The 12,884-nt window shown below is 39.1% G+C and overlaps 1 protein-coding gene across 4 annotated transcripts in view; it reads right to left on the bottom strand.

Moving 5' to 3' along the window:
• The window catches only part of syt1a (synaptotagmin Ia), a 165,752-nt gene that overhangs the window by 93,112 nt on the left and 59,756 nt on the right, over positions 1-12,884 (bottom strand). For 3 of the 4 annotated variants that reach the window (XM_034863585.1, XM_034863583.1, XM_034863586.1), the window contains exon 3: positions 10,895-10,947. The exons of the other annotated variant lie outside the window; for it this stretch is intronic. The gene's annotated coding sequence lies outside the window, so the exon portion shown is untranslated. The remainder of the gene's footprint in view (positions 1-10,894; positions 10,948-12,884) is intronic. 4 annotated transcript variants of the gene reach the window in all.

Genomic DNA, 12,884 nt, shown 5'->3' on the forward strand with positions numbered 1-12,884 from the left:
CCCAGTCGAGGCTGGTAGGCAAACTGTAGAGGGTCCAGAGAAGAACTCACCTGCGGCCTCAGGTAGGCCAAGACCAGCAATAGAATATCTGCATGAACAGAAAAGCTAAACAAAATAAGAAGCAATTCTTTCAAACCAGAAGACGTTCAGTAGTGAACGTACAGTAGATGGAGCAAGAAAGGAAAAAGGAGGAAGTGGGATCAACCGGGTGAAAGAGGAATGAAAAGGGCAAAATGGCATTTAGAGGAAAAATGTGCTGAAATAAAAGGGAGATGGGTGAACAAAAAGGACTATTGCCCAAATGTCAGGAGCCTTTTAACAGTCACCTTTAGACATTTCAAATAACTGGTCGCACTAAACCATCAAGAGAACAGGAAATAGCTTATCTCATGAACTACTGACTAACTTGCTCTTGGCGTATACAAATTGCATTACACTCAAATTGTATTACATGTGGGCATGAATGTAAATCCTAAAAGCTTATGGGTTTTTGTTATTGTGCTGGTATCTGTAATGTTAAAGGATTTTTAAATAACCCTGACCTATTCTTCATTGACATCCTGTAGGATGTCTGGGAACCATCACCTTATTGTGATGAGAGGTTTGTGTGTCCCCATGAACCTGGGGGCTGGGTTGTCAGGAGCCTGGTGTTCTTGTAGGGTCTCCCATGTCAAAGTGCTCTCAGGTGAGGGGCCAGATAAAGAATGGTTCAAAAACCCTACGATTCAACAAGGAAGAGGTAGAGTTACCCTGCCTGGAGGAAGCATAGGGCCCCCGTTTGGAGCCAGGCCCAGATGGAGGGCTTGTCAGCGAGCGCCTGGTGGCCGGGTTTCCCCATCCCATGGGCCCACCACCTAGGGGGGAACTGCTTGGGTCAGGGCATACCATGCAGAGTAGCAAAATCTTTAGATAATGAAGTTTGGAGATGTTAAGGGCTAAGCACAATAACTTCAGTTCAGAAAATTGTAGGGCATCCATTATTTCATGATGATTCCATTATCATTTATGTATTCTTGAAGTTTAGCTAACTGTCTGGTTTTGTTTGGTTGATTGATAGATATAATTTGGTGTCATCCGTATAACAATGAAAGTTAATTGAGTGTTTCCTATTAATATTGCTTAGAAGAAGCATACATAAGGAGAATAGAATTGGTCTAAGCACTGAGCCTTGTGGAATGCCATGGCTAACTTTAGAGTACTTGGAGGATTTATCGTTAACATTAACAAATTGACATTGATCAGATAAATATAACTTAAACCAACTTAGTGCGATACCTTTAATGCCAACTAAATGTTGTCAAGTCTCTGTAATAAGATGGTATGGTCAATGGTGTCAAATGCAGAACTAAGATGTAGTAAAACAAGTACAGAGACATGTCCTTTGTCTGCAGCAGTTAGAAGGTCATTAGTAATGTTCACTGGTGCCCTCTCTGTGCTATGATACTTTTAAATCCTGACTGAAAGTCCTCAAGTAAACTATTGCTATGTAGAAAATCACGTAAGTGATTAGTGACTGCCTTCTCAAGGATCTTGCGTTTAAAGGTGAACCGTTATAAATTGAGGACAAAAGGTGATGAATTTGATCTCTAATTGTTATAATTTTATCATTAAAGAAGCTCATAAAGTCATCACTACTCAGAGCTATAGGAATAGATGGCTCAATAGAGCTGTGAACCTGGCTACAGTGCTGAAAAACCTTAGGTTGTTCTTATTTTCTTATATTAATGATGAGTAATATCTGATTTGGAATTTCTGAGGGCCTTCCTATACATTTTCAGACTGTCTTACCAATCTAAACGAGATTCTTCCAGTTTGGTGGAACGCCAGATACTTTCAAGTTTTTGAGAGTTTTGTTTTAATTTGCGAGTTTGGGAGTTATACCAAGATGCAAGGTGATTTTGATTCCATGGTGCAAAGCCGTGCCTCAAACTCACTAAGCCTCGCCTCCAGGGCAGCAAATACACTACATTCATTACATGTACTGTCATCACTAAATGGAGGCTGAGGAATAGCTAAACATTTGACACACAGAGCAAGAGACAGCAGGAGAGAGACAGGAATTAGTCATTGCTAATGGCTAAGCTGGAGTAGCTAACAGCGGTCTAATAATTGACATCAGCGAGGGAGTTGCTGTAAGATAATGAAACTATAAGTGCTTGAGTATAACTAGTGTGTAAATACACAGGCACTCAGCCACCAGATTTAAGCAATAAAGCAGTGTTGAGTAAGTTTTTGCTGGAGCAGAAACATAGCGTCTGTGAATATTCATATTTGTGGTATTCTGTATTTCTTTGCAAAGGGATAAGGGACATTTTTGTGATAAAATCATTCACCTGCATCATGCATGGAAAATAAGGTGGCCGCATGAATTAAATTTTAAAAGAGACATTTGTCCTTGGCAGCATACTTTGCACCTGCTACTCTCCATATAGGTTTTCATCTTGCGAGACTGGAACCTCCAAACTGTCAGGGACATTGCTTTTAAAGGGTATTAAATAAGCTGATGTGATTGGTACGGAGTGTTGGACATTATATTACATTAATTTAGCAGTCAAACACAAAAACAAATATTGGAGAGAAAAAAGATAATTTATAAAGCCAATGTTTAATCGTGTCCAATTCCAATAATAATTGCGCAATAAATGCACAATATCTGTGCATCACAATTAAGTTAAGAATCAAGAAACATTATGTTTATGGCAAAAATGCCAATAAGGTAGCTGAGGTTAAACAATTACAACAATTGGATGCAAACTCCAGAATTCTGCATGAAAGTCAAATGTGCTACACAGCCATTTAGGGCAGAATTGTCTAAGGAATTCATTATTCCTTTGGATCATGGGTTATCAAGGTGAAGTTTTCAGCCTGAGGCAAATGACGAGAACACTCACTTATACTGTTTGAAGATTGATTATTTTAAGTCAATCCTTTTTCTTTGTGTTGCCCTGGTGCACATGCCACGTAAATCCTGTTTGCATTCTCTCTGCATGCGGCACAGTGGCTGCACTTTGATTCACAAAATTAGTGCCACTGGTCAACCTTCATATGAATCCCCACCGATATGTTATCGGCTTTTTGTGGTATTGTGGAAATCTAACTTTTTGCTGTTGGCTGTTCAAATATGGAGCTATTCAGTGAACTATTTTCCATACACCCAGGTGCTCCTTCCACCACCACCACCCAGATTCTGTCACTCAAACGCATGCTGCAGATACTGTACACAAACTCCCACACACATATACAACACCTGCTCAGGTCAGTTTTTAGAGCTGTTTTGCAGCTCCCGGTGTAGCTGGAGAGAACGGGAGGGTGGTTTTAACAAGTAGTTAAGACATGCTAAAAAGCCCCATAGAGCTGAGGGGAATTGCAGTCTCTGCCAGTAAGACTATAAGTGACACCTTTCAATTTTCCCCATTGAATATCCCACGAATATGTTGATTAATGCAGCTTTAAACATTCTCAATTTGATATCCACACTGTAATGAAATGAATAGCCTCTTTGTGGAAGGTATAAAATGTATCTAAAAACAATGGTATGCTTTCGAAAATGGTCAACCGAGACAATTTAAAGTACATGGATCTGTTTAAAGTATGGGACACACTTGCACAACCATAGTAAAGTAAGTAGCACTTGAAAACAATCATTTCATCGATGTATCACGATGCAGACCTGGACGATTTTGCATCGATGCAGTGATAGACCATAACTGATTTAATAAAAATCATGTGTACCTGACGGCTTGAATTTGTTGTTTAAAACCATGTGTGGCAATATATAATAATATTGAGGAGGTGATGCATCGTGATGCTTTATATTGAATCAATTTGAATTGTTCACAGGATTAATCGTATTTGAATCAAATCGTGAGACCAGTGAAGATTCATATCCTTAATTGCTACTAAAATTAACTTATTTATTTGTTTTATTATTTTTAACTAAGCATAAACCCAGTAGAGGGCATGTTGATAACTGCAGTTGTTTTCTGGAGATAGTCCTGTTAGCATGCTCATCAGTCTTTATCTCCTCTCCTTCTAACTCCAGTCACCAGGCACTGCTGCTCACAGAGGTCACATCTTATTCATCCCATCAGTGATAATTTTCTGTGGCGAGATGAGTGGCCTTTCTGACCTGGGAGTCCCTTTGACTCACGCATGAGGACGGGCGAGCAACATGAGAGGAATTCATTGGTACTGATGCACTGCAACTGAAAGAGACATTGAGGCACACACAACACAGTATAGATAACACATATCTTAAATGAATAAAGCCCCCAGGGTGCATCTTTGTGCAAACAGGAACAGTATGGAGTTTTTAGGAGTGCGCCTGTCTGGGACGGGATCGAGAAGTCAGCACTGCCTGTTGGAGCGCCCTGGGCCAAGTCTGTGTAGGGGACTCAGAAGTGGGATTAGTGGGGATTTAGAGAGCAGAAATTACTGATGCTCATGGAGGGTCCTGTAATTAAATTACCTTAGCAACCCTGTTACTGCCCAGCCACACAAGGTCTCAAAGGTCAGCGAGAATGAAATTTCAGAAATTGCTAAATTGTTTTGAGTTATCATCTGAAAGCATCATCTTTTGTGCAACCAACTCATCCCAGAAACAATTGTTGCATATTAATTAAAAACCTGTGTATGATGCATCGTGTTAAATATAATTGTGTGATATTTCTGTATGATTTAAGTCAAACAGCATCATTAAACTACAATTACGACCTTGCAGTTGTATGCCTCAAGTTGCAGTTTGCAACCATCTGTCCAGATGAATATAAAATATGTAGTGAAGACTTTAAAGCAATTTGATAAAAAGGTATTAAATACATTTTTTGGCAAAGCGTGGATGCTTCACACGCATCTTCCACCTGGCAGCACAGAAGATCTATACAAGCACCACTGTTTCAAGATTAGTGCCAACAATTCAGTTTCCGACCAAATGTGAAATATGGTCACAATCTCCCCTTCTGTTTCTGAGTTATGCCGTTGAATAATGGCCGGAAAAGTGCGGAACATAATGAGGTCACAGAAATATTGACCTGACTTCTAAAATATAATCATTTCATCCTTGAGTCCAAGTGAACGTTTGGTACAAAATTAAAAAGATTCGAAAGCCTGAGATATTGCGTTCACAAAAATGGGACGGACAACCCATAAACATAATGCCATAATAGGTCATAAGAGAACAGTGACTTTAACCTTGAAAATCTAATCAATTCATCCTTGAGTTTAAGTGGTTGTTTGTGCAAAATTTGAAGAAATTTCACCTAGGGGGTCCTGAGATAACGTGATAACAAAATGGGACGGCTGAACATATAGGCAACCCAGAAACATAATGCTTTTGGCCACGGTTGCAGCCAGCACGGAGGCAAAAAACATTTTGTACTTTGTGCAATTCTTATCACAGATATGTAAAATGTGCGAGTGTATGTTGTTAGCATGAACATAAGTTAACCCTACCACAGCAACTTATTGCAAGTGGTGGGATTTGTGGTTAAGTGAGAAATGAGCTGAGGGTAAAGAGAGAGAGAAAGAGACAGAGAGAGAGAGAGACAGAGAGAGAGAGAGATGCGTGGGAGTAGAAGCAGCACCCACACAGGCAGGAATGTCACGATCCACCATTGAGCAGCATTTGCTCTTCTCCAAACTGACATAAACACGCCAACAACTCAAAATGTTAACTCTCATTCACTGCACTTACAAAGTCTAAACTATGATATTAAGCAATGTCCAGCATGATACTTGAATACAAATCATCCACTAATTACTTCTTAAGCTGTGCACTAATGACAACAACCCACACCTACCTACATTCTGCACAAGCATACAAACACAAATGCAACCTGACATTAATGTGGACTCTCCTACACACACTCAACCAAACCAGATGCTTAAACACAGACCTACATTCTTGGCCAGGGATGGTAGCCTCACTAAAGTACAGTATTAACATGTAATTCATTTGGTACCATTTCTCTACAATTAAAAGGAATTTAATTGACTTCACTCTCTTTTGATTTCCTTTGAATCCCTCTAGTTTTTGCAGGATGGCAGCGTCTTTCTTATCTGAACAGCCACGTTTGGAGAACCTCATGGCAACCCAAGTAATGATCCTACTCCATTTTCAAGTGAAGGCAACCCATCATAGTGTCTGAATCAGTTTAGTTACTAAGGCAAAAATCATTCTGGTAATTTTTCTTGTAAAATAACTGCTTTGCCTATGTGTAGTGTTGACAGGGTTGAGCTGGTTTATTCTCTTGTATATCGTAAAACTAATCACTAATGGGGATCACATCTACAGTACAGCGTGTATACAAGGTTATTTTTATACAAAGAGAGTGTTTCCAGATTAGAAACGTATTTAAATAACAAAAGTAAGAATAAAAATAAGTCTGCAAAGTCATCAGTGTAATGCTCCTTATCTCCACAATGTTTAGATCCTAGGCCTGCACAATTCAAGGGGAAAAATATGAATCACGAATTTGTAATTGATATCACGATTCTCTGACACAATTCTTTTCTCACGAAGTGTAATATTTATTGCACACATGAACCAGGACAAAACAAAACAAATTGGCATTGCCAAACATTGATTTTTTGGGGCAAATATAGCACATTGCTTTCCGATAAAAGCAGTCTGGTTCGATCCGTGCCGTGCCCAGCAGATAGTACAGTACAGGCTACAATAGTACAGTGTCTGCATGGCAACTGCACATTAGGCAGAATTAATTGTCAAGCAGCTGCAAATAGGGGGGGAAAGGCAGCCAGCCATATGTTTCTTGGGAATGTACATGAGGTGTCAAAAATCCTAGCCCCCAAGGGGTTTTCCTTTTTTTTTTGGTCTCTTTTCATATTTTCATCATCTTTTCCACCTTTTGCGATTACTGGAGGGAAAGCAAAAGGAAAAGGGTGGATTTGCAGCTCGCCAGAAGCCAGTCAATCAACAGACGTATCACAGAACGTTGCCATTACCTTCAACTGCAGCCCATTGGAACATGTAAAGGACATGAACAGCTGCTGCCAGATATCTTCTATGGCACCTGACGGTTCGGATGCTATTGACTTGACAGAATTAGGACGCCTCACAGAGCAATAATTACAACAAGAGATCTTAATCTCAACCGTGAGAATGAAAGCAAAAGAGGTAGGGGATCTCTGTCATGAACATTTCTCAGTCACATATGCTCTCTGAAATCCCACCCACCTAGAAGGGATCCCACCCCCCATTCTACATCCCCAGAAGTCTCCTTGACAGTGCCCTTCACCGCCCTGCATCACTTGTCACAGTGTGACAGAATAGATCTGTCTGGTATAATCAATTCTGATCACTGCAAAAAAATACACTGATGTGATTTGACCCTATCAAGGACTATAAAAGAACCTAATATAAATTATGATTTCCCCTATTTTGGCAAGGAAGTAATGGGGGAAGGGCAGGGTGGGAATAAGTAATCACACAAAGCTAAAATGACGAAATCTTTGTTTTTCTCAACACAAATCTGTATCAAAATCATTTACACAAATTATTTGTACAAATTAAAAACATACCTTACAGACAAATTATTCATATGTTTTAAAAATGATGGTTTCAACAAATATGACAAGTCACGGACATCCCCAAGACAAATCATCATCAAATACTGTTTTATGGTGTCTTAAGTAATTCAGTTATTTAGGCAAAACCTTGTTGTAGTTTCTCCTGTAAAACCAAAGTTTTGCTGTTGTTAGTGCTTGTTTATTCTCTGGCAAATCTCAAGGATTTACCAAAGCAAAACAAAAACTAATCAGAAATGGGGATCATGTCGACATACAAGGTTATTACCTCCGCCAAGGAGGTTTGTTTGTTTGTTGGGTAGAGTGTTAGGTTTGTGGTTTGTCAGCAGGACTACGGGAAAACTACTTGCTCAATTTTATAAGACTTGGCGGAAGGTTGTAGCATAGGCCAAAGAAGGATCCATTACATTTTGGATCCATTACAGTTCTAAACCACAGGGCGGATGCACAAATTATATTTCAGTTTTGTTAACATTGCGAGAGAAGGCATTTGTGCTGCATTTACGTGGTGTTGGAATAATCCAAAAATATTGTTCCCAACTGGAAGATGCATACTCCAACTGCCCTTCTAGCTCTTACTAGTGTTTCTTTTTCTAGCTATGCAAAGTAAAAGAAAAAAAACATTCATTCATTTCATTCTCTCTCGCCAGTTTACCTTGTTATCACTGTTCTGTTGATACTAAACACGTTTTAACAAACTTAAGCAGGCTACTAATGTGAAGACAGTGTTTTTAGGTAACTAATTTAACAAAATAAAGAAGAAAGTTTTGAGATTGCAAAGTCATCATTGTAATACCCATCTTCACAGTGATGTTTAGAGAAATAAAATAATATGTAATAAATTATGTATTAATTTCTGCTATAGCTCCTGTGCAGTGAAAGCTGAAGCCTGTAGAAAGCTACGGTGAAAGATAGGGACAAGGATTCATTGTCTCCCTAAACCAATAAGACAAAAGGTGGAGTAAGTATTAGGAATGCAGGAGCCCTGGCACTCATAGTTTAAGATCGTTTAACCTCGCCCCCAGTGAACGCTGGCAAATTGCATTGTTTAAGCAACGAATATTGGGGCTCCTGCTCAGTAGGACAGAAGGAGGAAGTCGAGATACACTTCTCCCAATCCATCTGAGCTTCTCACGTCTTTTCCCTTCTCTCTCTTCCTCTCTCTCTCTCTCTCTAGCTCTCCATGGAAGGCTCAGTCCCACTTTGGATATGTCATGGGCAATAAGGATGAAAAATTGGACTGCTCTTTAGGTCCCCAGTTGGCATGCCGGCTTCGTCCTCTACCTTTACATGCCTGGAGGAGGCTGAGCTCCACGCTCACAAAACAAAATAGGATTTAACAAGGACAGAATCACCCACAATGCCGAAGTAAATAGCCACTGAACCCTGCCTGAACCAGCACTGGCAGTTGAATACAGACTTTAACATAAGTGTGTAGTGAAAGGATGGAGTTTGACAGAGCATATAGGATTGTAGAGTTTTGAATCACCACAAGCCAGGTGATATCAAAACTCATCTGCCAAAGTCAGCATGAATTGATTCTCTGCTTTACCACACTGTAAAATGTGAGGTGTTATACTGCTCAATGTACCATTTTAGATTATTTTCCTGCATATTAAATGAGACTCTTGGAGGTATTTAAACCAAGTGTGCACTGCAATTTCTGTTATTTTGACTGTAGATATATCCACTAGCAAAAGGTATGCTCAGCAAAGTAACACCAAACGAGTGCATATTTTGATTTAATAGCACACACATAACAGATAGCATTTAAACGGGATTTATACTTTCTGTGTCCGCGAGGGTCCGGGCGGTCCACGCGCTATCCCCAAATAAATGGGCCCGTCAACTGATTGCATATCAAGCGCCCCTACTGTGCACGCTGCAGTTGTTCCACACTCCGGTTGGTGAGAAAAAAAAAATTGATGCTTGTTTTGAAGAGAAGTTGTACAATGAAATCCGCAATAAATTTTTCTTTAAAGGAATTGCCACCAAGGATATAATTCTATATACTCTATGACTTTGGGAATGTGTGTGAATTGCGAAATAATGAAAAGTTTGTGATTACTTACAAATCGCTTTTTAATACAACCAATTGGCCATTAATGTAGGCAAGGAAGAGGACTGTTGGTTTCAATGACTTCTAACAAACTTCCATATAAATATTAAAATCTACATGTGCTGACATGAAACAACAAAGCCCCAAGTCTCCCTCTGTACTTAGTATTCACCAGATACCTAGGCAACAAAGGATTGATCTTGTTTTTCTCTTTCTTCTGATAACATTGGCTCGTACGATGACAGGTGAATGTAGTGTACAGTTTGCTTGTGATTCTATCTCCCTCTGAGATAAGGTAAAATACACTATTCAACCAATATGTATTGGACTCATAAGCAATCCATTGACAAAGCTACTCTTGCCAGTGAGCAATCTGCATAACTGAGCTTGCTGGTTTTTCATACACGGCATCTAAATCTATAAATTGGTCCACCATGCAGCATCAGTACTGTCATCAAGGGTCATAGCAGACTTGCTAATTTTCTATTCATACGTTCACAGCGTCAGCCTTTTTGTGAGTTTACAGCACACTTTGGGCTCGGGCTGAGGATGTTCTTGTCAAATAAGCTTTAATTAAAACCCTCAAACAAAATGCAGCTAAGCAGCTTCAGCAATTAACTTTTTCCGAAAACATGCTGTTGCATTTTCATCAAAGTGGATGTTGTAGAAAGGGTTTGACACTTAGTCTTCTGTACCCATGCCTAACATCTGAAGAATATATCCTTAGAATACATAATATAATATTCAATTTTACCTACAAAGCTGTCAGTTTAGTTACTTATTATTTAGAAGTGCACTCAAGATTTAGACTGTTCATAAACATTGTGAAGCCTCACAGGAAAAGAATGATATTCTGCAGGGGACAAATACATTTATGGTCCATTAAAATTCTCAATCAAATGTAAAACATGAACAAGATAACAGTTTCCATTTCAATACATAACAACAATCAAATAGCTTTTAAAGAATGTGAAATCATCTCCATTGGGAAAGTAGCGTAACTAGTGTTACATTAACATTATCAAACAATAAAACATTAATATAAACATAGCATCATAAAATCGTACAACCAAAATTTTAAGACTAAAAATGAATGGTTAAAGCAATGAAATGTGTGGAAAAGAAAGTTGCTGTTGGCGCAAAATACAAATGTATAAATAAGAAAGAATCCTTGCATTCGTTCATGTTGACCCTGTCAGCAAATGAGAGCCCTGCCACTCTAGACATTGAGCATTTCAGTAAAGATATTTGCTTTGTGTTTCAAATAGTTAAAAAAGAACAGAGACTAACCTTTAACTCAACGATGCCCACTGCAGTGTCTCTTTAAAGGTTTCCTCCACCTCCTAAACATGAAAAGAAAGGCCATATACAAATGAATGTAAAACAGTACTCTATCTCATGCTAGCTCCAGGTGTCCCTAAAATACTTACAGAGGTCCCCTAGCAATCAGCATATAGCCATCCCCAAAAATATATATTAGAATAAATCTGTAAAGAGCCTATACCTATAAGGACACAAGGGTACTTCAAATGTACTTTGTATGTCCATTAAGGGATCTTTGGGATAAAAATTGACAATTTCTATTCTAAAACTATGCTGAAAGAATTGAATTTCAGGTACACAAGACAAAAACAAAACACCTGCTTTGCATTTGAAATCTGTGAATAATTAGAGTGCACAATGGGCTTAGACAACTGTATCCAGAGTCTGATAAATAAGCCTCCATCTTCTGCCCCCTCTGATTGTTCCATCAGCTCAGCAATCTGTGCATGTCAGTGGCGGGGTGGCAGATATTCATTATCAATGGACTATTTTCACAGACAATTGGCCTTATTCAGGGAACGGCCAGTGGGGACCAGACATGTGTGCCATGTGAGCACAGACAGCATCTGGGGATCTTCTCCCAACAGATGCTCTCTGCTGTGGAGGTGAGGGAAGATTTCCAGTACAGCCCTGGTGGGGAATATGGGGTCTGGGTGCTATCCGCACTCACCATCCCAATTATGTACATTTCTTTCACAAGGCTCATAATGAGCAATAACGTCTTTAAAGCTTTAGTGCATAACTTTTGGATAGTAATAAACATCCGCTACATTCAAGCCATTACCAAATGAGTTGCTACAAAGCTAATTAAGACTCTCAGTTCCACACAACTCTCTCTTTATATCTCAGCATGGCTGTGTTCAGAAGATTGTGTCGTCCGTTGACTTTCGCGCGCAGAAACTCAGAGGAGATAATTATCTCTGATGAAGAGTCCACAATGTTTTTTAAATCCTCAGTGTCCTCCTTGGCTACTAGCGACTGTGTGGAGGAGTGGATAGTGTTTGCTCACGGAAGGCTTGTGTCATGTAGACGTGCCGACTGTTTTGTTGTCAAAACTTAGAATTCCTCATGGGGGTGACAAAAACTACATACTATAGCTCTAAGCCTACAGTGACTGATTTAGTGCAGAAATAGTCAATACTTCACTAGTTGCTTGACAACTTCTCAAAGGAATTTGCTTTGGGGTTTGTAATGTTGGATGCAAATGGAAATGGACTGTTCCTACGTAGCTCTTTTCTAGTCTTACCGACTACTAAAAGCGCTTTTACATAGTACAGGAACCATTTACCATTCGAACATAATTAAATGCATTTAAAAAATATATATATTATAGGGTCAAATACTTCGCATTGCAGGGCAATAAAGAAATAGCACACCATAAACTCTCTGTCTGAATAACACAATACACTTTTGAATGTGCACAATGTTCTCAAAGTCCATTGCTTTTACCCATAATGCAGCCGTTAGTTTGTCTACAAAGTTGAGGGTTTGATCTAGGAAAATGGAAAAGAAAGCATTGAAGTGTTCGGTAAATTTCATAGCAATCTATCATTTTTCTTTTCTTGTGAATAAGTGAAAATTTGGACCTGATGTAAGAAAGGTCATTAAGTCACCAAAATCATTTTAAATCATCCCCTGTGGACTATTTACTAATTTACTGGAAATTGGGCCGTTGGTTTCAAGATACCTAGTCAACAGTTTATGACACTTGCCAGCACTTAACAAAAGTTCAGAAAGACACCAAAATCAGTATGGCTCATCCTCTAGAGACTATGAATTACCACAATAAATAATAGAAATATGTCAATTGGTTTGTAAAATACCTTGCTGTTGGTCAAGGGTATCTATCAACACCCAGTTCTTGGGACCCTAAACCAGTAATACAATTTTTTCTCCCAGTCCAGGTGGAAATGAGACTATCAACCCCACTCTGCACAGAAGTTGTGTGAATGCGGTA

Source organism: Etheostoma cragini, chromosome 23 (assembly GCF_013103735.1).
Source record: "Etheostoma cragini isolate CJK2018 chromosome 23, CSU_Ecrag_1.0, whole genome shotgun sequence".
NCBI lineage: Eukaryota > Metazoa > Chordata > Actinopteri > Perciformes > Percidae > Etheostoma > Etheostoma cragini.